The sequence below is a fragment of the Lathamus discolor genome, chromosome 1, assembly GCF_037157495.1.
Source record: "Lathamus discolor isolate bLatDis1 chromosome 1, bLatDis1.hap1, whole genome shotgun sequence".
NCBI classification, from domain to species: Eukaryota; Metazoa; Chordata; class Aves; order Psittaciformes; family Psittacidae; genus Lathamus; species Lathamus discolor.
In genome coordinates, this window is record NC_088884.1 from 60,840,063 (window position 1) to 60,866,145 (window position 26,083).

The 26,083-nt window shown below is 39.7% G+C and overlaps 1 protein-coding gene across 4 annotated transcripts in view; it reads left to right on the plus strand.

The window, feature by feature from the left end:
- The first annotated feature begins 2,953 nt into the window (after window positions 1-2,953).
- Window positions 2,954-26,083, plus strand: part of PACSIN2 (protein kinase C and casein kinase substrate in neurons 2) — a 57,361-nt gene continuing 34,231 nt past the window's right edge. For 2 of the 4 annotated variants that reach the window (XM_065673346.1, XM_065673354.1), the window contains exon 1: window positions 2,954-3,110. The gene's annotated coding sequence lies outside the window, so the exon portion shown is untranslated. Of the gene's footprint in view, window positions 3,111-4,072; window positions 4,095-26,083 lie in introns of those variants that run through there. The other 2 variants (XM_065673328.1, XM_065673337.1) reach the window with 2 other exon arrangements.

Below are 26,083 nucleotides of genomic sequence, written 5' to 3' on the forward strand. Positions count from 1 at the left end.
AATTACTGCACGAGGGTGTGTATTAACCACAATGCAGACAAATTCTGCTTTCATGTATAGAGGTGATTCACAGAAAGATCAATAGTGTTCATACAGAAAGTAGACCAAGATGAGTTTAATAATGTTGCTTCTGAATTCTTTCAAATGGTACACTTGGAAAAGGGGCAAAAACTTTGCCATTAAAAATGTGTTTTTAAAATTCTGATACCTGTTATTGTCTTATTGCCTTCCAAAGGTGTCTAAGCATTCTTCATCTAGGTATGAAAAGCATAGGAAACATCTTGCAACCAGAAGAGAACATTCAGCAGCTTGAAAACACTATTCCCTAAAGTAGTGCCTCGAGAAATCTCCAAATACTGAATTTAAATGTTCATATAAATTGCTTTTGGTGAACTTTATTTTTTTCCCCAATTAATACTCCTTCCCTTACCTTTTTATTTTTAATTTCTTTATAATATCTTTAATTTATAAAATCTTTATAATTTCATTGCATTTATAAAGATGATAGATTTATAAAGATGCTTAAGTGAAAAGTTGGAAAACACAATTGTTATTTCTCAAGTTGCACTAAAATCTGAATCCAGTTGTTAGTACAAAATGTTGTGTAAATTACTCCTTTCTGGCCACCATCCATTCCTCTGGAATGCAGAACCAGATCAAGTTCATATGAAGAGGACTCTCAAAACAACACCATTGTGACATCAAACCTAAATTTGTGGTACCTATATGTGTGTATATATATATTTTAAATATATATAATAATAAATATACGTATCTAAATACAGTCTGAGAGTTTTTGCAACCAGACTCAGGGCCTGAGAGCTCATCTCTTGCTCTGTTTACAGTCACTGTCCCAATACTGGCTAAGAATATGAGCCCTGGTTTATACAGGAGGTAGCATATATTGGCACTGTTTATGTGCACACTGATGTGATTTTTGGGGCACAAGGTGGTACTCAGTGAACTGTGTGTGGCATAGTTACAGGGTTTTTTTGTGTCAGCCCATCACTGGTTGCAGGTTGAACTTCTGTCCTCTGCAGAAACGGAATTCCCTTTCATCACAGTGTGAACTTAGTTCTGCCAGGGAGCACTATGATTTACACTGAATTCCTGTTCTGTTTCTTCAATCTTTGAACAAGTTCGAGCATTATTTGACCATACAAAGAGATGAATGACTGTTTTGATGTTGAGGTTGAAGAAAGTCTAAGTGTTCTGGCAGGGAGAATTTCCAGCTTTGACAATGCTGTAGGCAAAATGGAAGCTTGATTCTTGTCCATGCAGAAAGGACTGTATTTACAATTATATATATGTATCACTTAAAATCTCCTGTAAAGAAAGCTGGGTTATGCAAAGTTTGATTTCGTATTTAATGAGAGAGACTGTGTAGAAAACAAAAGCACATGTGTGGTCACAAGTGAGAGAAGAAACAATAAATTTCAAGATACCTTCTCTCAGACATGAACTTTTAACTTTCAACATGAGAGAGAAGATAAGATTAGGGAAGGGAGGTATCATGTTAAAGCTTAGAAAGCTTACCAACCTGACCAGATTTTGCAGTAATATTAATTGCAATTAATTCACAGAATGCCAGAATCACAGAATGGTTGGAGTTGGAAGGGACTTTAAAGATCATTTAGTTCCAAACCCCTGCCCAAATCGTTTTGTTTTCTTATTTTTTTCAGGACGTTTCTTTGGACGGTAAAATTTACCCCAGTGCTATAGTTCCACAGTCCTACTGAGCTAATCTAAATTCTCAGTGAACTTAAAACTCTTTCGGTTAATAAGTCACACACTTGGTGAAATAGTACAGGAAAACCTGGCTTCTATCCTGCTTCTATGCAGACTTGCATAGGAAACACGGCCAAGAGGGAAGTACTCGCGGGACTGTTCAGCAGCCCTGCCCAACGACCCAGAGCTCTCGCTGTCCTCAAAGCCGGCTGTCCTCTGGGACAACGCTGGAGGCAGATCGGTGATGAGAAGGGCAGATGGGAGGGAAATGCTGAAATTGGTGGGGGAGAAGTCAAAGGCTGAAGGGACGAAATACCCTGATGGCTGCTGGTTGGAACTTGGAATAGTCCTCTAAAACAGAGTTTGAGATAGGCAAGGGCTGGAATAACAGTTCTGCCCGTGATAGCGTTCAGTTATCGCGTACCTCCGCACACGGAGGTTTAACCGGATCAGCACTGTTATTCTAGAGGTGGCTCTGCCCTTGGGACACCCCTGTCCCCGGAGCAGCTGACGGACAAGCCCTATGTCCCGCGCTGCCTCTTCCGCAGCAAGACGCGTCTTCAGCTGATGAACAGGAGCAGCCGGCGGAGAATAAATGCATCACCCTCTCTGCCGCATTGGGGTGCGAGGGGGCACTGCGTTACTGCCGCGGGGCAAGAAGAGAAAATAAAGCCCTCGCCACTTTCGGGGCCTTAAAAACTCCCCGTCACTTTTCCGCATCTATCGACTCGGTCCAATTCCGCTTCGGGAGACAAAACCTGCCCCTTCACTTGTCCCCCGCAGTGTAAACGGGACACAGACGCGATGTTTTTACTCACGTCGTGCCCTGCCTTTTTCCGCAGCGTTACCGCCAGTGGTTTCCGACCACGTACACACCTATCCACCCGCACGCTGCGGCTGCCCTCTCGGCAGGCCGGTCGGTCGGGGCGGGCAAGCTGACGGGCAGGCGGAGGGGGCAGGCGGGGGTTGGCTGCTGCAGCGGCGGGCGCAGCGGCTGGAGCCCCTTCGTAAGCTGCCCCTTACGAAGCAACCCCCTTCGGCGCACCCGGCGCTAACGGCCCGCCAGCCGCTGCGGAGCCCGAGGCGGGGGCGCGGGCAGACCCGCGCCGCCCCCGCCGCCCCTCGCAGCCCCGGCCTAGGAAGCAGCGCTAATTGGCAGCCGCGGAGAGCCAACGGGCGGCGGCGGGGCGGGAGCTTGCGCTTCGGTCTCGGCTGGGCGTCCGCCAATCGGAGCGGTGGCGGTAGGCGGGCGGCAGTCGGTGCGGCGGGGACTGGGGCGCCGGGGCTCGGCTCGCCTTCCTCCGCGCTCTCTCGTCGGCCGCCTCCTTCCCTCTGCTCTGCTGCTGCCGGGCACGGGAGACGGGCAGATCCCGGCACTTCAGGTGAGGGCGGCGCCGGCGTCCCGGGCCCGACCCTTAAAGGAGAGGCTCGAGGCGGAGGCTGGGGTTTGGGTCCCAGTCAGAGGCTCTGGCGGGGGAGCGCGGAATGGCGGGCGGGGTCCCACCGGCGGGCGCGGAGAAGGGGGTTCGCCACGGGGCTCACCCCTGGCGCCTGGGCCCGCGCTGCCCCATGGCGGGGTCAGGCCGCGTGGGGCGGGTGCGGTGCTGGGCAGGCCCTGTTGGGCGCTCCGGGGGCCCGGCGATGACAGCGCTGAGGCGCAGCGGGAGCGGGCGGGTGAATGCGTGCGTCCCCGCGGTGGTGCCGGGGCTTCCTGCCGCCCGGGCGCGGGGAAGGTGAAGGTCTCCTTGCACGGCGGCCGGCGGGGAAGGGCAGGGCTGGGGCTCGGCGGGATGACGACACGGGCTGTGGGGAGGCTTGTTCCTGCTGGGGGGAAGAGCGCTGCTCGCTGTTCAGGGACCCACTCGGTGGTGGCGACGGCTTTGGTTGTGGGGCGGCAGGGGAGGGCGGCCTAAAATTGAGCGGCTGGGTTTTTCTTCCCGGTTTTGAAATCCCGGCGTCCGGGATGATGGTAGGTGACGATGCTAGTTTGGTGGGAGGAGGTGTTTGTGTGGGGGAGAGCGAGGTTTTAAGCAGCTAACAGCCTCCCGAGAAGCAGTAATGATCTAGCTAAGTCAGGCTTGTTGGCTTTGCCATTGCCGCCTTCTCTCTTAACTTTCCCTTTTTTGGCTCACGGAAAGAATCTCCTCATCTCCCAAAGTAACGCCTGTGTGATAGACAGAAGTTTCTTTGTGTGCATCGAGGCTACCTGGTTCGGGAAAGACTGGGTATCTACAGTGTCTGCCTGGCTTGCTGCATCCATCTTTCCCAGCTGCCCGGCTGTCTCGGGTTGGAGTGACTCAGAAGCTGATAGGCTCGGTCTTCTGAGCCTTCATCCCTGAGCCCTAGCAGTGAAGGAAGCCAGAAAGGTGCGAGTGCCATATGCTGTCCTTTGTAAACTGAACGTTTGAAAATGAAACATAATCTTGCAGTTTTAAATGCTCGGTTTTCTCGGTAGCTGTTTTTGATCAAAACCACAGATTAGTTAGGATAACAAGTACACCACTGCTCAGGTTTCCTTTACCTATTTCGGTAAGTTTGATCATTTGTACGTGACGCAGGCCAGGGTAAAAACAGCCTTTGGATGTGCTAGACGCTTCTGTTTTCTTCTCTTGCACTGTGTGACCTTACAACAGACTGCTTGAAAGGTTGCCATAAGACTGTTTTTTCTTGCTATGGGGGAGGGAGGGATTTTTTTCCCTTCTACTAATTTGGATTGAAGTCCAGAGTTTGTTTAGCCTTTTCTAAAGACAAAACCTTTCCTCCTATTTGAAAGGGTGAAAACCATTATAATAGTCATAGCAAAGACCGTGTTATGTAAGTGACTGAGTTTTCATTCTGTTTTCAGTGCAACAGAAGGATCATTCTTATCTGTCTGTGATAAGACCAGTAGAGAAATATTGCTTCGTTGCTTTATTAGGCAGGGGGAAGACTTATATTTTGGCTTTAAGATGAGAGGCAACCAAAACAGTTTGCCTTACTGGGCAGGGGGAAGACATATTCCAGCTTTAAGGTGAGAGGCAACCGAAACAGTTTGCCAACTGTATTTTGGATGAGCAAAACTTCTTAATTGTGTTTTTTACTATTAAAGCTATTAGCACCGAAGGCTAATGTGCTTGCTCTTTCTCTGTACCTTCCTGAAATCACATTTTGTCAAACTTGCAATTTGCCTTCAAAGATAATAGGGTTGCATTCTGCCAATTATGACTGAATCAGCTTAAGCAGTAGTGGGTATTAGCACACGGGGCATGTCTAATTAGCACAATGCAGGCTCACTTTAGAGATCTCTGATCATACTCTACCACAGTTTAGGCACGGTAAGCAGGAGAGGAGTGCAGGTGATACCTTGTCCTCTGTAGTGTTAACCTTGGCATGGCTGTTCACTGTTCAAGGGCTCCAGGCTCCCCTTAGTGCATAGTTTACAGTTCTAGAGTTGGTTTCTTTGGCTCAGTGTCTAATAAACATTAAAAACTGCCCGAGGGGTTAAACTGCATACCACACATCAAGCAACAATATCAGTGTTAACAGGAAGATACATAGCACAATTGTAGGTAGAGATTAAATAGTTTATTAATGTTTGATAGGCAAAACTGTTTTGGGATTATGTTTTTACTGATTTTTTTCGCTTGTTTGTTTTTTCTCCTTCTGAAGAGGGTGCTCTGCAAGTGGTTGCAGTAGGTAATACCAAGCTGACAAATTAGATGGCAGTTAAGACTGCTGGGCTTGTTGTTAGCTGTATACATCTTAAGTGGATGGTCTTAAGTCTTCTTTAACTTTTCTTTAACTGCCGTAGTTTTATGAGAGATTTTCTGTATTCCACAAATCATCTCCAACAAAAACTTGATTTTACTTTATAGTGTGTATTTACTTGTATTTTTCTAATTTTTCTGTTTTATTCCTTTAGTATTTGCAATACCATTGCAGTAGCATGGCTTTCTGTCTGTGTGGTGGTTTTCTGCGCAGCGTTTTGATCTGTGAATATTTGTAGGTAGTAATTTCAGAAAATGCCTAGATGTATTTCTAATGGGTAAATGTATGGTTTCTTTTGCTCTATCAGGGTACTTGAACGTTGGTCTCGAAATCAGGATTGTGGACCTGTTGTTTTTACCAGGTGACATGTTTGGATGATTTAGTGGTAGGCACAGGAAGTTTTGTTCTCATGCTCTGTTCATCCAGCATATGGGTACCTTTTCCTTTTCTGGAGCTGAGTGAACTACTCGGTTAAGGATGTCCTTATGTCAATTCTGTGCTTCCCTGATTATGGTTAAAATGAGTCTAAAGGTTACTGTGACTTGACCTGGTAGCCTGCAGGACAAAAAATGTTTACGTTTGTCACAGGAATGGCAAAAGATAAAATGTTTAGCAGTGCTGCTAGTAAAAAATTGTCTGTGCTTGAATCTGTGGGAGCAAAACAAATTAGCTAAAAGGTAGCTTTCTGCTTCTGAGATGATATATGGTTTTCTCAATATGGGAGCAGCAGGTCCTGGAAAGAGTTGCATCTTCTCATACAATAAGCCAGGAGGATTGTAGGTGCAGATTGAAGGGGGTTTTATAATAGATCTGTTTAAACATGCATGTAAGCTAGTACATTGGAGTAGTGTTTAGTTGATTCTTGGGATCTCTGCTTTATAAAAGAAATTCTGAAGTCTAATGACTTGAGACTGGGACCTGAAAAGAAGTCTCTAATGCTTGAAGACTAGTCTGTGAGATAAACAACTTTTTTGTAACATAGGATTTAATTCAAATTCTGTCTTAATCCATAAAACTTCAAGAAGTGTTATTCCTTTCAACTAAACCTAGTTACTGTTTTTTGGCTTGTCTTAATGTAATGATTAATTGTTCTCAGGGCATTAAAAGGAAGAAAGCGGGAAATAACAATGATGTAACTGTACTGAGATAAACTGAGCTAAGTATTCAGAGTCTGTGGCTGAATAAAATGGTGTACTTAATATGAATGTTACTTGGCTAGTTGACTCACTGAGGATGGAACGAATAATCTGAAGTTGATAGTAAAAAGGCTGTTGTATCCTGGGTTGGTTCACAGTCTGTAATCATAGTTGAGTTTGTCACAAGACTTGAACGTCATTCCTTTGTATGCTGTCCCGCAAGGTACCTTGCTTGGGGGAAGGCAACAGCCAAAATTTCTTTTATGGTGTTGGTCTAGAATCTGCTTTAATGCATGCTGTGAGTGATTCTGCTGGAGCCACTGTGAACAGTTTTGCATTGGTAAAGCCCTGTGAATCTTGGTGGACAGGATGTGTCAATATTTGAGAAAGTTCCCAGCCCTAATTCGTAAATAGGGATAGAGCCAGTATGGGTATTGTTTTGCTTCAAAGCTCATTTCAGTGCAGCACTACAAAAAAAAAAGTACCTGAAGGCTTTAAGTGATGAGATCTGATTCAACATTTTAGCATATGCAAATGTTTAAAAACTCTTCTGGCTTATGCAACACATTGTAAATATTTTGATAGTGTTGGAAACCTGTATCTCACATCGTTTGGTTTTGGGCCAATGCATGTTATTAACACTTTTTGCTTATGTAGGTCTCTGCTCTAAGGTAAGAGTTAATTCCAAGGCATCTACAGACCTAAAATTTTAAACAAGCTTCTTTGCCTTTTATCATGTATTCTAGACCAGTGAATAACAAACCAGAGTACAATGTAACAGCAAAAATGGTGAAGAACAGCATGTCAAATCATGTTGTTAAACATTTGTTTCAAACAGTTTTACTGAAGCCAAAAAAGGCTGTATTTTATGTAATCTTGTCTCATAAACATATAGATGTGACATAGTACATGCCCTGAGAATGGGTGCCATGCAAATTTTAAGTGACGCTGTGACTCAGGAGTTCACAAGTATGTATTTTAAATATCTTCTTATGCCTGTTGTGATTTATGTATCACAGAATCGTGATGCACTTGCAAGCTCTTAGCTTTTGATTATAAAGTAGTGGGATGTTCACTAATATTAAAACTGGATGATGGCGGTATTCTGTAATCTTCACTGTAAGTGTCGTTTTGCAGAAGTGTGATCTTTCTTTCTGTCTTGTTATCATTGTGGGTTTGTATATGAGTACCACAAATAGGACTCATAAGTCTGATTTTTTTATGTACGATAATATGTTAATCTCCCCTATATATCAGCCTGATGCACTGCCAGCTAGTGATTGTAGTAACAAAAGGCGTGTATTGACTGAGCTCTGAGAGGACCAGCAGAGTTCTCGTACTTGGCCTCTCTAACTTTGCTTTCTGAGCGTAGCCAGGGGTTCTCGGTTCCAACACCATCTTGCATGGAACCTTACTTAGCACTGTAATGGTAGATGAACCTTAAAGTAAGAAGTCTGTTCTCAGTAGCAGATATGTGCTTCACTATTCTTTTAAGCTTATGTGTTATTTTTTTTATTAATTTCTGACTTAATAGGTCAAGTAAAGGGTGCAGAGTGAGTATGCTTAATGTGCCCTTCTTAAAAGGGGTAATGTGAAGTACAGATTTCAACAAATGATCTGCCATGAGTCACAGGACTAACGGAGCATCTTTTTAGCTTAACTTACACCTCTGATCCTCTCCATTAAAGAAGCTTTTCTTGGCAGATTGGCAGTTACCTGGATCACTGCAGAGTGGAACAGTGCTGGTTTCTTGTCAGGAGAAATGATAAATCTGTGACAAACAGATGTGTATATATATGTGTGTGTATATATATATATATGACATATATATATATATGTCATTTACCTGAAATAATACAGACAGTCTAATATCCAGTCAACATACAGTTGTGCTTATCTTGGACAATGTGGTTAATCACTAGGGCAAACTTAACTGAAGGTGGTTTTCCCAAGTTCTTGCTGTGCTGAGGTGATGGTTCCCTTCCAAAATGTGAGCTCTGTTTTAAGTGTGAGAACTGAAACTGAGTAACCATTTCCTTTCAACAACTTATCTTTAATTTTTGTGTTAGTGGAGGGCTTCGTATAAAGAACGTAGTCAATCTTGTAAAGTGAGATATAAATTGAGTGGCTAGCTGTTCCTCTTTTTGGCAATTAAATGTCTTGGAAACTCTTATGCCCACAGCTGGGAGTACTGCCATGTCATTGATTAGTTCTACTATTATGGTAGGCCACTACCATCAAGTGTGCACAGCACAGCCACTCACTCTCCTCCCCATGGAGTGGGGAGAGAATTGGAAGAGAAAAAGTGAAAAAACTTGTGGGTTGAGATAAAGACAGTTTAAGTAAAGCAGAGCTGGTTCATTTGAAAGTAGGAACAGCCAGCACACATGGATCAACCAACACATAGTGCCGCTTCCCAAAGCAAACTTTCATGCTGTCTTGAGGAACAGAGTCCTAGGTGGAAACAAGTGGATTAGTGAAACAAGTTGCATAGTGTTACTGTATCAGTGGTGGCTTGTGGTGGTTGACCCTGGCTGGATGCTGGGTGCCCACCAAAGCTGCTCTGTCACTCTCCCGTCCTCAACTTTGGGGAGAGAAAATGTAATGAAAGGCTTATGGGTTGAGATAAGGACAGGGAGGGATCACATATCAGTTACTGTCAAAGGCAAAACAGACTTGACTTGGGGAAATTAATTTATTGCCAATCAAATCACCATAGGGTGATGAGAAATAACATCAAATCTTGAAACATCTTCCACCCACTCCTCTCATCTTCCCAGGCTCAACTTTGCTTTCAATTTTTCTTTATCTCCTGTCCCTGGGCAATGCAAGGGACAGAGAATGGTGGCCGCAGTAGTCTCTGCTGCTCCTTCCTCTTCACAGTCTTGCCCTGCTCCAGCATGGGGTCCCTCCCACAGGAGACAGTCCACCATGAACTTCTCCAGCGTGAGTCCTTCCCACAGGCTATATAGCTCTTCACATACTGCTCCAGCATGGGTCCCTCGCAGGGTTGCAAGTCTTGCAGGCAAATGTGCTCCAGTGTGGTCTCCTCAGATGCATGTTTTGGGGATGGCTTTAGCAAATAGGTACTTTTTAATCTGTAGGTAATGCGTTAATGTTCTATAGACATCTAAAGAGGTGATATTTAATATAAACAGTTCTTAAACTGCTGCTGCTCTTAATGTTTAAGTAGTTTGATTATCCAGTTGCTAATAGTACACAGTGCAAATGCGAAAGAATGATTAATAGATTTTAATCCAGAAAGTAACTATTTGTAATGACCTCACCTTATCAGAAAGGGACAAGCCATGGGACTTCTGTGAATGAATCCCAGTTGGAATTTGATGTAGCCACAAAGAAAACTTCCCATTTATAAAGAATGGATGTAGAGTCCACCACAATCCTGATAGCTAGCTTTTGTTACATTTGTTACCATGAACTTCCCCTATTTTCCACTTCAGGTATAGCTAGTTCTGTAGCCACAGTGTTTTGGGTTTGGTTGGTTTTTGGTGGTTTTTTTTTTTCCTTCTAATGTGGCTTTGGGGACGGCTGTTAAAAAATCTTGTGTGATTCCCTGTGATTTTTGCATGGTGAAGTAGTATTATTAGATTCACAAATCTGAGTCTTCTCAGTTGAAGTCAGAAATGGTCAGAGTCAGCTCGGATCTGGTATCGAAGGAGTTGATCCTGCCCCTCTACTCTGCTCTTGTGAGACCTCACCTGGAGTATTGTGTGCAGTTCTGGTGTCCTCAACATAAAAAGGACATGGAACTGTTGGAACAAGTCCAGAGGAGGGCCACGAGGATGATCAGGGGACTGGAGCACCTCCCGTATGAAGACAGGCTGAGGAGGTTGGGGCTGTTCAGCCTGGAGAAGAGAAGGCTGCGTGGGGACCTAATAGCAGCCTTCCAGTATCTGAAGGGGGCCTATAGGGATGCTGGGGAGGGACTCTTCGTCAGGGACTGTAGTGACAGGACAAGGGGTAACGGGTTAAAACTTAAACAGGTGAAGTTTAAATTGGATATAAGGAGGAAATTCTTTCCTGTGAGGGTGGTGAGGCACTGGAATGGGTTGCCCAGGGAGGTTGTGAGTGCTCCATCCCTGGCGGTGTTCCAGGCCAGGTTGGATGAAGCCTTGTGTGGGATGGTATAGTGTGAGGTGTCCCTGTCCATGTCAGGGAGGTTGGAACTAGATGATCTTGAGGTCCTTTCCAACCCTAACTATTCTATGATTCTATGATTCTAATCTGGTACGTAGGTAGTCACTTCTTTTAGGTCTGAATCCATTTTTTTTTTTTTTTTTTTTTTAGTTACAGTGTACGGAGTTCCTTTGTGTTACATTCAACATGCTCTTTGAGTTAGGACGTTGTCACCTGTAGTGTTTGTTAAGTGCCATGCCAGTTTTAGTATTGCAAAAGTGAAACATGGAACGTATGTCAGTGAGACCAAAGGGCCCCACAGTAATGCGGCATTCTCCTTCACACATCAGCTTGCTGCAGAAGGAGCTGACTGTGTTGTGTTATTTAGTGTGCTCTGGTGATCTCCAGTAGATACCAGTTAGTTCCCATGGGGTCCATGAGCTATTGAAAGATATTCTAGAATATCTGGAGTGTTAGTATTCATTAAAGTTGTTAATAACTTAAACAACTAATGAATATTATTGCAGGACTGTCACCACTCCTTTCCTGACAACTTAATCCTCTCTACCTACCTATTATAACTACTTGCATGCTGTTCAGCCATGTGACTTGTACAGCGATATTAAATGGGCTTGATTTACGTTCCCAAATGCAAACATCTTATCTCTTGTGTGCATACCACTTGCACATAAATAACGAAAATATATTTTTGCTTGACTTTCAGGGTCTCAGATTTTGTGTTGTATGTATACTTGCTTATTCCTTTTGTTGGCATAACATCTTGCAATTTGTTAAAATAGTTCAGAAGCTTGTCGCCATTTCTACTTGCAGTGATGAAGCAAGCAGGTTCAAAACCAGTACGGTCTGAGTTGCTCCTAAAACAGGAAGTCAGGTTGTTTCCCAGATGCCCTGCTATTTGTTCTTGCTACATGCTGTGTGTTGGCTCTCTTTATGTGGCTGTGCTGTGACCAGAGTTGGTTCCCTGGTCCAGCTAGAAGCTTCTTATTTTTTGGCAGAGTAATTTTAAGCTGGATAAAGCTTAGCACCTGGCTTCCTGAATATAGTCAAAGGCATAGGTCAGGAGGAGTGACTGGCCATGTGGGAGAAGACCGGATCAACCTTTGTTGGCAGAACAAGTTTGAACCGTAATAAAGTGATCAGGCAAGATATTGAGATGAGCAGTACAGTGAATAATTTCTATAACGTTAGGCTGTAAATTTAATGTTGGATATAAGTAAGTCTTTGCAGAAGTGCTTTTATAATCCCATGTATGCCAAAAATGTCAGACGTAATAAAGTAAGATGCAGTGTGTATAAATGGAACAGTGTTGCTCATCCTACCAGCTGAAGCTGTGCTACATGAGCTGCTGAAATACAACTGAGAAAGATTTAATGCTTATTGCCTAGACTTACTATCTTTAAACTGTTAAGGGTATTGAAGATGTGATTAAACTTGTGTTTCTCAGTTTTTACCAATTTTAAATGCATGGCTGAGTGAGTAATAAGTATCAAATTGTCTTAAATTAATAAATTTAAAGGTAAATGTGCTGCTTTCTTGAATTGAAATACTTCTCGAAGTTGAACAGGTTCCAAGTAGAAAGGAGCTGAAAGTCTTTGCTTTTTGGCTTCTAGAATACTCATGTGTAAGTAACTTTTATGTGTACTTCTAACGTGTAGTGCTGATATATATTCTTGTGTAATGAAATAATGTATTTATAAAAAAAAGTGAATGCTAAATATTTTTTAAAATGCCTAGCAGAAGGCTTAATCTGTTAACACTTTATTGTTCAACCAGGCCTTGAAGAACTAGCTTTGAATTCCACCTCAGTATTTAATTTCCAAAATGAACTCAATCTTGTGGAAATAAACAAGTGAAACTGCTTACCTACCTTATTGTAACCTTTTGTTTGTTTGTGATTTTTATTTGGTTGGCTTTCTTATTCCGCAAAAATAATTGAACAGAATTAGTTGGATCTTCCTGTTACTTTTGTTCTGTGATAGTGCCCAGTCTGCTGCCTTGGCTATTCTCAGCAAAGCACTGTTCCACCTGATGGGTTTTTTTTGAAGGAGGTGCATAGATACACAAATTGACTAGAAGAGAACATCTCCCCAAGGAAGCAGACTGAGCAGTATTGCAGAACACTTTGTGCTTTGCTTTGCTTTTTTAAATTGTTCTCTGCACTGGGAAAGGTGAAAGGTCATTCACTGGATGTCATGAATATCTTGTCTGTTCATTGAGGTAGGACCAAATCTGTTATTTATGTTCCTAAACACAAATTTAGGGAGATGAAAGGTCAATCTGTACAGTTTTAAAGGTGAAACCCTAAAGAAGGGTGAACTTTAAAACTGATTTGAAATTAGATTTGATCTTAAAATTGGTTTGAATTTCTGTAAGTAATCTGTTGTCCATATTAGCAGCTGCTTCTTCTTTGGCTTATAGTGTCTCTGTATCAGAGAACAATATGTGGGTCTCGTCTGTATCTAATTATTTTCAGCACTTGGTTTAGATCAGGCTGCTGCATCGTTTCTGGTAGAACATAAATCCTGTGAGTTCTATGGGTACTATGAGTGAAACCTGTGCTGTGCAATTTTAATCATAGTACATCAGTAACAAGCAGTTCAGCAACTGATACGTGCAAATAGATAAAACAAATATCATGAATTAATTCTGCGTTTATTTTAGGTTATGCAAGACAATGTATAGCTTATTTGCTTTAGATTTTTATCAGTCTAAAATAGTCTCACTTTCTCAAAACATCCATTGGCTTAGGTTTTTCACTAGCCCTGTAGAGAAACTAGAAGTGTGATTGGAGATCTGATATTTCTGCCTGTTTTCGCTCCTCTCCTTTCTTGCATCAGAGGCTAGATAGGCAGCACATGTGCTTCTACATGTTACTAGGTATAGCAGAAACACTTTGTTTAATTAAGGACAAACTGTGCTAAATTTAGTGCATAATGCTTACCAGTGTATTGCTGAACAAAATTACTAGTTTTACAGTAATAATTTCAGCAGGTTTTATGCTGTTTCCAAGAGATCTTACTGCATAGCAAGGAAATACAGAGTGAGTTGAACAGATTTGATGTCTTCAAGTACATTAAAATGTATTTTCATTGTGCACATTTAATGCATTTTTTTTGCATGTGCAGTGTCTATTTCTCATTTCATACCTATGAATAAAATACTACATTTTTTGAATGAATACTGCTGTCCCAGTCTCATATCTTTTGAGGTTGTTGTGAATTAATGTTAGTAGTTCAGCTGTGAAGTTTATAAAGTTTCTATGAGATTTCTAATTTTCAGGGATGCGTTGGTGTCTGATTTGGCTAGTGTATTGCATTTGGAACGCAATTTATTAGGTAGGAAAAATAATCTGAAAAGCTGTTGTATGAATTGTCTCTTTGAAGTTGAAGATCTTATAAACATGCTTTTATAAGTTTGTGCGTTGAATTTGTCAATGAAAAAAAGTCACATGAATTTTTATTGCAGCAAACAGAGAACAAAGTTCTGTAATCTCATTTCAGAAAAAAAGGCTTTTATAAAAATCTTGTGAAACACTTTATAATGCAATAGCAGTTGATTTGGGCAGTGTTCAACCCTGCAAATGGGCAGAAATAAGCAATGTAAAACTTGCGGCTATTGTTCAATTGCTTTGTCACTGTTGTGAGTACTATTAAGGCTATATTCATTATTTACCAAATAGTCAAAAATCTCTGAACATGGAGCACTACCTCGTACCTGTTGAGGGTTAGTTGCTGCCTGTCCTATTTATTTATGTAATAAGTAAAAGGATGCATGTGCATCAATTTGTTTCTCCAGGAATCTCTGCAGTGTTCTTTAAAGCATGGGTCTGTTTTCCAGAATGAATTAAATTTGAGCTACTTTCTCTAGTTATGCAGCTGTGTTGGGTCATGAGAATTATTGGGATATGCAAAGAATAGCATATTGCACCTAGTCATTTACATCAGAGTCAGCGTGCAAGTTTTAAATTTGGAGTACTGCAAAAAATCTCAATCTGGCTATAGTATCTGCCCTAAAAGAGGAAGGAATGCAAGTCATGTCTTCCATCTAACTTTTCCATCACCCAATTTCAAGTGCTTAACTGCTCTGCATAGCTGTGAATACTGAAAGGGATGTGGGAAATCTTAACTACATAAGCTTAAAAAGACATTTTTAAATCTTGTTTTGGAGTTGGCCAACTTTCTTTAGCAAAGTTTTTCTCTTTTAAGGGGGGCGGAAAGAAAAATCACCATCTTGGGTGAGAGACGCGTACAATTAGGGATTTGGCATACCTAGTCAGATGCATAAAATGAAAATGAAACAATGTGAAGTTTTGTCTGAAGCTAGCCTACTGAAACTTAAATATTGAAGCTGGTAAGAAGTTACCTACTTGAAAATCTGCTTTATTTGTTATTGGATTTCTTCTGATTTTACCTAGAATTTAAAACTTGATATAGAATTATGGTGTTAGCTAAATGAATTCAGATGGTAACTTGCATCCAGATCCTGAAATAGTTGAATAAATTATTGGAATATTACTACTGAAATAGAGGACAGTAAAAGATGGATAGACGTTTTCAGAATTTGGATAGGGTTTCAATGCCTTTATAGGCAAAAGTGCTGGATTTCTACCTTTCTACCTATTTTACTTATAGTGGTTCTAGCCTCTTTTGACGTATACCATTCCCAGAGACTAGAAATGGACAGTGGTGTTGCATTTTGTGTCTGTCAGTTGGTATCATGTAGAGTTAGTAAAACTAATTTCAGGGTTAGTTTTGCTGAGATTTAGTCAAAGCTGTGAGTCGGCACTAAATCCATTTGAATGGCCTTCTTTTCACTAGTTTTAGGTTGAAAAGGCTATCTTTAGTAACTTCTTTATTTGATTAGTACAGTAGGGATATATACAAGCAAGCAGGGAGAATTTGGAAAACCCCCTTTTCTGGTATCGCATAACACTACTTCTGTTGCAGTTCAAAATTGTTCCAGTTTGTGCCAGGCATTGTTATTCAGAGCCTGAGAATGAAGAGCCACAGAAGATTTTTGTGTTAACTACTGCAGCTTTTTTTACAAAAGGCCTTCAAAGCTGAACCTCTAGCGGATACTGTATTGTAAGAAAAGACTGGCTAGGCTCAGACTGGTTTGATGTAGTTAGAATTCTTTAATTTGTTTAAAAAATGAGAATAAACACATAAACATTTCTGAAAGAATAGCTGCCTTCATTTAGATGCCAGTGGTAGAAATCCAAAACGGAAATATTTGGGGTTTAGAGTTTTATCTTTTTTTGGAATGTAGTTGGGAATTGACCGTTATGGACTCTCTTTGCATTCTTGTGATCTGCAGTGAGAATTGTAATATTGGATTGCCTATGATTAAGCACAAGATCAGATAATTGAATATCTAATAATTGAGAATAATACGAAATAACAATGCAAACACTGAGGGTGGTAATAAAAAGAACAAACCTCATGCCAATGGATGTTAAAATGAAAGTATATTCATATGATAAGAAGCAGTTCTACCAAGACATAACAAGCTCAGGACAAAAACTGTTTCGTTGAATACATGTTTATCAAATTATGTTCTTTTAAAATGTTAGTTACTTGTTTATTTGCAATTTACATTATACAAAATGGACTATAAAGGAAAACCTGTATCATTACATGAATTGGGTATAGTTTACATTTTCTGTGTTGTACCAGAAAAATGTTATGTTACTGTGACATTTTTCTTCAAGTAGTAAAATTCATAGTTAAGGGATTAGTTAATGGCTTCGGCTGCAAGGTTCAACTGTGTAGCCTTCTACTTTAGCATAAAAAGAAAAGAAAGATGGGCTACAATTGTGTGTGTACACAGGAGGTAAACAAACAAATGAAATGTAACTGGCTGTGAGAATGGTGCTCTTGTGACTGATTTGGTTCTTGTCTTTTGGAAGCTGAATGTTTGAAGATGTCTTGTGAATTCATAGATGATTGTAGAGTTCCCATCACAAGATTTTCAAGATGCAACTGGAAGGGTGCTAGACAATCTCATCTAGGCTCCCTTTGCCAGGAAAGGTTGAATGGTTTTTTGAGGTTCCTTCTAACCTGGGCAGTTACGTGATTTCTGTGATCATTATAAATTGACAAATACTCAGCTGAAGTATTTCTTATGGGAATTGATTACTGTAGCGAAGTGTGGCTGTTGAACCCTCTTTGAAGACCTATTTGACGTATTGAATAGTCCAGCACCATCAATTTGGTCTTGTTTTCAGGATCCCTCTGACCCTTACTATAATCCTCGTTTTGTGCCAATCTACTAAATTATTGTAGTGACTTCCCATTAAAATCTAGCATTAAAAATGTGTACATACCTTATCTTGATTTTCTGGGAAGCTGAAAGGAAGAGGATTTCTTTCCTGTTTAAAAACAATGTCTGGTAGACTGTCCTCTGTCATGGTTAAGTGGCTCACTGATTGTCCGAGTCAAATGGAGCAAGGTGTTTCCAATACTTAAGTGAGCAACCACCACTCCATGAAGGGATCAATAAACATTAGCCACCTTTCTATCAAATTGTTGTCTTGTGTTGAAATTACAGGCTTTTTAGGTAGTGTGACAAATGCAAACTAGGTAATAAAACTTTCTCTTCCTATGAAATGACTGAATATTTCATAAAATCACAGAATGGTTTGGGTTGGAAGTAACCTTAAAAGGCCATGTAGTTCCAACTCCCTGCCACGGGCAGGGACACCTTCCACTAGACCAAGTTGCTCAAAGCCACATCCAACCTGGCCTTTGAACACTGCCTGGAATGGGACATCTACCATTTCTCAGGGCAACCTGTTCCAGTGCCTCACCATGCTCATAGTGAAGAATTTCTTCCTAATACCTTTTTATTTAATTTATTTAAATTTAACTTCTTTTTAGCAGTTACAAGGGGAAAAGGTAGGCAGTTTGTTTTAAGATGTTAGAATTGGACATAATTTAATTTTCAGTTTCATAAATTGCAAGATACAGAATAATTGCATATTGTCTAAGGAATCAACTTAAGGTTATTAATCTCAAACATGCTATATATAGCACATTATTAATGCTGGGATTTTAGATGTGGTAAAATACAATTAAGTATAATACCTGTTTTTTTGGGTGGCTCTGATGCATCAGATATACAGATATTTTGCCTCAGTGAAGCATATATTTCAGATATGGGCAGTGTACAGGTTTTTTCAATATAAACTGAATTTCAAGTTAAACAAAGATTAGTATTCAGGCTTCTGCTGGGAGGGCAGCCTTCTTTTTGCAGAAGGAAAGAAAGAAACTTTGCTATGGGAGCATATGTGTGCGTGGACCTTTCAGGTTGTTGTACCAGAGGTTAATAATGCTCAGTGACAAGAAAAACCTTACAGCTAGACTCACCATCTGCTTTTTAGTGTTCTTTTTCTTTAAAGTATACATACATCTGAAACACTTCTTTGCGTGTTCTGAAATAACCTTAGTAAATCAAAATAGACATCTCCCAAAGTGTTTTTTAAAAAGACATTAGAAATGACTTTGTTCTTTAGAGTGCTTTGTACCCTTAAACTCTAGGAGTCAGGACAGTTGATTGCTCTTTAAGACAACAGTGGTCTGAAACTTGACTTGGCTGTGTCAAGGTTACTTGAGATGATGGCTCTTAGGTATTGAGCTGCCTCTCTTAAAAAGAAATAGTACTGAGCTCATAGCTGTGATTACTGGAGGGATTCTTTTAGCAGGTTAAGGAAACTTCTGGCCTTCCCAAGAAAGCTTACAATGAATGACTGAGGAGTTACCATGCGTGCTGTTTATTACTGGAGCTGACATTAGCTTTCTGGGTCTGGTTGGGCTTTTGTCAGTCTAAAGCCTCCTGGGTTTGGTATGCTTTGCTATTTGGGCAGATCACAGTTTGCTCTGATTTATGCTAAGGACTGCACGGAGAATGTCTGCCTCTCCAGTAAAGCTATTGTGTTTTGAAGTCATGAAAATAAAAAAATGGTGCTCAGAAATAAGAAATGAAGATGTTTTGAAAGATTTTCTAGATGCAAGCTTACTTTTTCTAATGGTGTTTCTATCAGATGATTACATTAAGGCTTTAAGCCTTCAGACCCAGAAATGTAAAATGCCTGTATTGGTTTCACAGGTGCTCTCAGCTGAAGAGTTCTTGACTTGACCTGTGACACTAAAGAGTATGATTATGAAAAAGGTCACTATGTGTTACTTGTAAATATTACATTTTGTATATAAACTTGTCACACTTTCTTCATTGTCTTGTCTAACCTTTTTTCTGCAGTAACTTTAAATTCTATATACCTCTTTCATTCTTCCCACTACCATATGGTAACGATAGTTAAATGTGAAATTTATTATTCATTGAGTAAGCACATAGCTTGCTTTTCTTATTCTTGGGGAATATTTGGTCAAATAGAAATCTTATTTTTAGTGACACCTTTAAGGCATTTCTGCTTAATTGAAGCTTTCAACTTGCAGCTGTTTCAGCTGTTGAACCATTCAATGTTTTTCTTTTTTGATTCTTTTGCTGCTTAACCTCTTAAGTGATGAGCCATATGGAGATACAGACTTGTAAACGTAGTCATATGTAGACAGGTGACTCATTTCAGTAACCACAAACTATTCTAGAACTCTAGTTGATATATTAGTGAGCCCAGTGACACAGAGCCCTGCCTTTGTTGTGTTCTGGTGCAGTTCTATCTGAATGTCATTGTCCCCCTGCCCAGTCCCAGAGCTTTGAAATAAAGATGGTGATACCATCCCAGCTGTTGGCTCAACTACAGTGCATTCAGATCTTGGAAGACAAATGTGGTATGTAATCCATTCAGACGTTCAAGCTGAATTCAGAAGCACAAGAGCACTAGCTAGTTAGTAAAATCTTGAGTTGAAGGTGGGCCCTGGTGGCACCTTTTATAAGACTTCTGGAAATTCCCAATGTGTTAAATGTAGCTTTAGGCTAGTGGCACAAAAACTGTGTAGTACTGAGGAGAATGATTTTCCATTCCTGGCTGGTTTTCTCTGTGTGTGTGCATATAAGTGATACGGTTTATGCATGAAGTACATTTTGAAGGTTTCACTTAGCCATTCTTTCTGTGTGTGTGCAAGTTTGATATTTTAATTCCAGAATGGTTTTATTCCATGATACTAACCTTTTCTGTTTTGATTGCTTCATGTTACGATACATCATGCAAAAATAGCAATGGAATTCTATTTTAATTGAAGATGGGATGTTGCAGACTTTCTGGAGTCTAATGTTATGCAGTTTTTCAGTTTGATGACAATGTGTAGACTGATTTGCAGTAGATGAAATAGATTAAGAAATTTGATCACTTTATTCTGAAGCTACTGGTGCCTTCTTTTCCCAGCTGTTATGATTGTTAGGATACCACTAGTTTGTGAGTGTAGAGGTTAGTGACATGAATTTTGATTAAGTTAATTCATAAAGCAAAAAAGGTGTATAATGCTACATTTAGTAGCAATTGATTCTGGTTTTAAGAATCATTGTGGAACTATTTAAAATGCTGAAGCTACTCAGGAGCATGTATGACGGAAAAAGTAGTGTGTGTATTATGTGCTTTTACTGACTGGGCTTCAACACTTTGATCCGCTTTGGATCTGGACTGTATATATTTTAAAAAGTAGTCTTATATGTTTGAATTTTTGACACTAGGGTTTTTCAGACTCTAATCTTGAGAGAGCGCTAAAATCTGTCTTGTAGTTGTTGCTGAGATGGAGGTCAAAGGCTGTTGTTTAATGCTCCATAGTCAGTGATGGCACAGCCTTATTAAATGAAAAAACACATCGGTAATTGCAAGTGCAAGAGCTGGTAGCTACTGGGGCCTCTTGTCCCAGTTTACTTGAACTTCAGTCCGATTTAGGTTGTAGAGTAGATGGCTGACCTACTTGTACTTCAGTCAAGCATTACTTGAAAACAGCATAGAAAGCTTTCCTTTTCCTGAAAAGCGGGAGAAGGGTAGAAAAGACCAGTCAGATTTTCTGAGGCTAGTTGACCAAATTAAGCATTCACTTCACATTATTGCATTTAGGGATTCTACATTTGAGTGATTTGTGTGTTTGAGAGCTATATAAGGTCAAATAATGTGTATGCAGATCTCTGACAGTCATGAGGAAGACTGGCCACTGGTGTGTGTGTGTGTGGGTTTTCAGGGTGTGTTGTGTTGTTGTTTTTTCTTTTTGTAAACCTTTAATAAGATTAGTGAAATCTTTGGTTCTCAAGATAAACTTCCACATTCTTTGTTGCCTAACCTCGATCTCATATGAGCTTTTTAAAGCAGCGCCTTGGTTTGCACACTGAAAACCTTACAGATTTTCAGTTGTGTTAGGGTTAAAATATGTTTAACTGTACTGCATGTGATTTTAAAAAACAAACCCACCCCCCCACACACACACACAGAAAGAACTTCTAGCTTAGCTTGTCAAATTATGTGTACAAGGAAGGCCATAAAATGAGATCAGTGACCTTAATACTTAAGTGATACTTCCAGCTAGCTTAGACCAATGAGTTTAGTACATCGTAAGGAGTCAGTTTGTTATTTGTTAAAATAAATTTTAGGGAATATTTAATTCTGATGGGTCAGCAGCCCCTCGTGTGTAGATTACTAAGTGGTAAGTAAAGGTCTTCTGTCCTTGTTGCAGTAATTACCTTTTCAGGACCAGAAAATTAAATTGCCTAGAGACATGAGGACTCCTGGCTAAAGTTTACCTCAGATTCACTGAGCTGAAAATCTGTTTGAACAGAATTCAAGAGCTTCTTTTTTCAGTGGCTATGTTAATGAAACTGAGTATTAAGCAACCTTCTCCTCCACCTTAAGACAAGCAAACCATTTAAATGCTCCTAACTGTTCTTTAGAAGCTGGATTCAGTTAGCTTTAAAATCTGAATTAATCTTACTTAATCTAAAATATGAAATACTGTCACATGGTCTTTTGTACTGTTACAGTATAGCATTGATTTTTGAAGCACTTGAACAGATCTTCTCTTGTTCCTAAAAGAATAATTGGTTATTTAACTTACAGGAAAGAAGGATAGTTGAAGCTAAGTGTGCCTGCTGTTGTTTTCTGTCTACATTGATGAATTGCATTCTGCAGAGGTGTATAAATTCTGTATCAGTTGCAGAAATGACACTGCTGATGTGTAAGGCTTACCTGACGGTGATCACAGACAAAAAATTTGCTTTTAAATTGTAAGGATATCTTCATTAGCAGTTTTTACATTGGTAGTGTTTTCTCCAAATACTCAAACTACCCTTGGATGTATTTTGAGAATTGAGCAATATTGCATGATGATTTGCCCTGCTTTTTGTCAGCAGAGGAAGGAGAGTGAGGGGATAATGGCTGCAGAAAGAATTGGTAGTAACTGAAACTACTGTTTAGAGCTGTTTCACAGCTCTGAACTAAGCCAACAATTATTTCATTTCTGCTTTAGTAAGGGTCCTAGGGTATAGTTCTGTACTAGCTTAGGTTGGTCCCTTGAACAAAAGCTATACTAGCAAAAAGTTTCTGGTTTTAATATTACTTCTTTTACTGTGCATGTGTTGAGTAGCTATCCTAGAAAGCTGGTAGTTTTGACTAGTAGGGAATCTATTCAGCTGTAGAGATTTCTACATGGAAGTGTGATGCTTTGGCACTGTTTCAAATTAAGTATAATATGAGCACATTGTGGTCTGAGAAACTTGAGTTATTTTACTAAGTCTTGTAGTCTTTTTCTCTATCGTCTTCAATAATATCATCTGAGACACTATATAGGAAGATCTAGTTTTGTTTGGGCCTTCTTTTTTTCCATTGTAACAAAACCATCACTCCCCATTTTGTTTTTTTTCTTTACATCTCAAAAAAGTGACAGAAAAATTAACTTTACAGTCGAAGATGCACAGGTTTGTCTGGGTCCACCTGTGCAATTAGCTTGCCCTGCCCCAATTAGGCTTACTAGTTTCTGCCAAGCATCATTATCTGTATCTCTCTAATAATAATACAAGGTAACACATGCTGACATTGTTAATACATATATTACAATTTGTAATAGTCCTTTAGTCTTTGGAAACAAGTATCTGTTTGAGACAGTCCCAGGGATAGGTTCAGCTCAGATGAGGTCCCTAACCTGGTTCTTTCTCAAAGTAAAGAACAGTAGCTCCCCAGTACAACCTTCAGATTCAGGAAGACTGTCTTGTTTCACCATAATTTAAGGGTTTAGATGTGCCTCTGTTCAGTGCACATCAGTATTTCATTAATTAACATTACAGCCCCATATTTCCTGAGATGGAAAATTACAGCTTTTGACTATGAGACACCGGAGCACCACAGCTGTTTCCTAAGTGACGCATCTGCAAAAATGTGCCTACATGTTTCACTGAGGTATTTAAAAACAGTGTTCTTCACCAAACCAGCTGTATGACTAAAAATACCTTCACTTAATATGGGGTACCTGTGGTCTTTCCTAAAGGTTATAGTAAATCTGAATGTTCGACTTTACAGCTATATGGAACCATTAGAAATGTGTGTGACTGAAAACCTTGTGTTGGTTTGAGTGCTGCAGTGGGTGTGGGGGGTAGTAAATGACCTTAGCTAGAGCTACAAGGTTTTCATCAGCCCACAGGGAATGAAGAAATGCTCTGGTGAGAGAATTCTGTTTCTGGAAACTGAGGTTAGGCAAAGCTGTGCAGGTACTGCAGCTATCCACGCAGTTAGGTTGCTGAACACTGTATTTAGAAAAAATGAAGGTGAATTAAGGGATGTCTTTTAGGGTAAGTATTTTGCAAGCATTATATTGAGTGACTTGCCAGAGAACTCTTGTAGTTGCTTTTTTTTCCTACCAAAAATTTACTATACCATGTCATAGATACTATGAGAGTATTTTTGGCCAGGTGAATGTGGAATTTTGCGATGTTTGAATTTAAGAGTGTTTGATCATGTTTGAAATTATGGTTCTTGGCTCATGCAGTCTGCTGTTTAAACACACATCTTTCTTTCTAGAATGGCTATTGTATTACTTTTTATTTATGTACTTTTGTGGGATTTTCTGTTTTCAAGTACACCAGCATTCATGTTGCATGGTGCTTCTGTGGACAGATAAGTACCATAGCACTTCTTATCTTGAGAAAGTTTTGATGTCTGAGGCAATGCTGCTTCTAACATTCTATTTTGCTTCTTAATTATATGCCATTTTAGAACAGTTGTATACATGTCAGCTTTCTGTGCAGCTGCTCTGTCAGTGCAGCTGTAAATGCTGTTCCCTGTTTTCTCTGCTGGAGAATACATCAGTACTACTCCTGCACAACACTTGCTAACTAAATGCTTACTGCTGAGTATAATTAGCAAATTGAAGGCATGTGGTCTTGTGTCCCCTTCCTGCTTCTTTGAAACAAACCTAAAGGCATATTTATCTCAATTTTATTTATTTGGGGAGGATGCCAGAATATTGTGATTAGTTTCATTTTAGGAGGCTTTGAGTTGTGAATTAGTGGATTATGTCGTGGACACTACAAAACTGAACATTAGTAAATTATATTGAAGTTTTTCCTGCACTTTAACATTTTAATTGCTGAAATAGAAATAATGGAACTGATTAAAAAAAAAAAAGCTTCTTTGATCTTTCAAGTTTAATTTTTGGTTGTACAGGTGGGATTTTTTGTTTGCTTTGGCAAAATCTACTTGAAGCCAATTTTCGTGTGCCTTTTTTTCCGTGGTGAAGAAAATGTTAATGTGAGTTTTTCTTTGATTAGGAAGACTTAAAGCTGTGAAAGGAGCAAGTTTTAAAGATTATTAGAGAACAACCACTTAATGTTACGCTAGATAACATAATGTGTAGGCCTTACAGCTCTACCTTACAGTCCTTTCCTGGATTTCGGATTCAAGCAGTATGTCTTCAGAATGGGAAATTTCTTTATAGAAAACAAAAAGCCCCAACCCAACACAAACCAGCGTTGCAGGTTTAAAACCTAAATCATAAGTGTGTTGTGACCAGTCTACTGTGAAATTGTTCTCTTACGCCTCTGCTTTTCTGTGCATCTCAACAGAAACAGGAGAATTCATATGGTTAGATTTTGTACCTAATGTCAGTGAAGAATACTATTCAAATCTACTTTGTCTTGCATTTTTCCTTATTACCCAAAGAATCTGCAGGGAGTACTCGGTACTCAACAGGACAGCACACCTCTGAAGGTTGTTTCAAAAACTGATCCTGATTGAAAGCAGGATCAGTCTGTGTGCAAAACAATGTAATAGTCTTACTCATTATAACACGATCTTGTGGCATGGTTTTGTTGTTTTGGGGTTTGGATTTTTTTCTTTTTAGCCTAATTACAGTACTTTTTAATTTTAAAATCCATTATTTTACAATGTTTCCTTTATGTTTTTAAGAACAGTTAATATAGAAACCAGTCTGAAAAATTTGGAGAGAGAATTTGGGGAATGGTTCTTCAGTGGCTACAGATTAATATACAAGAGTTTGTGGTAGGGTACACATTCTGCAACATACAGAAGTCAAGACATAAGGATTATGGTTTGGACCTTTTCATGTGACTTAGTAACTACTTTCTTTTCTTGTATCAAGGTCACCTTGACTTCAGCTTCAGATGTGTTGCTAATTTTGCCTTTTTCTTGTACAGGAGAATACTGAAAGTGTTGCTAAGAACGATTTCAGTAGGGAGAATTAATTTGCCAGGAAGTGCTGTTGATTCAGGAAACACACTATACAGAGTTGTATCTTAGCAAAGCTACTCTAAATTGAAGATAGTAATTTTTAGAGCATAGTATATGAACAGATGAGGTGTTTTTATCCTCCAGTTGGATAAAATGGAATAGCTGATCCTTTGGCTCCAGCTAATTTCTGTAGTGAGTTCAGATTTCTCTTAATTTTAAGATTAAAAAAAAAAAAGTAATGTTAATGTGAGAGTTTAAAAGCCTATGTGGAATACTTTAACCTAAAAACCAAGTACCAAATAAGGGTTAATTTTAATTCTTTATGAAACAAATTATATTGTCTAATATATAATAATTTCACAATTCCTTTTATACTGTGTATGCATCACATACATTACTGAGGGAAATTATAAAAGAAAAGCAAGCTTTTTGGCTGCTGATGCTCTAGATAAATTTGCTCAGAACCCCTAATGGCTGTCTTGCAGGTTAATTTAAATGCATGTCATAGCTTGGTGTTTGTCTTTTTAAGCAGAAAATTAAAGCTGGCCTCTACACTTTTAAAATGGTATTGCTGCTATCCCTTGAGAACCTAAGGGTGTATTTTTAAAAAGGTACATTTCAACCATGTCTGCTAAAAAGCAATTGAATTCTTAACTATGGTGGTCTTCTGCTCTCTTTCTGG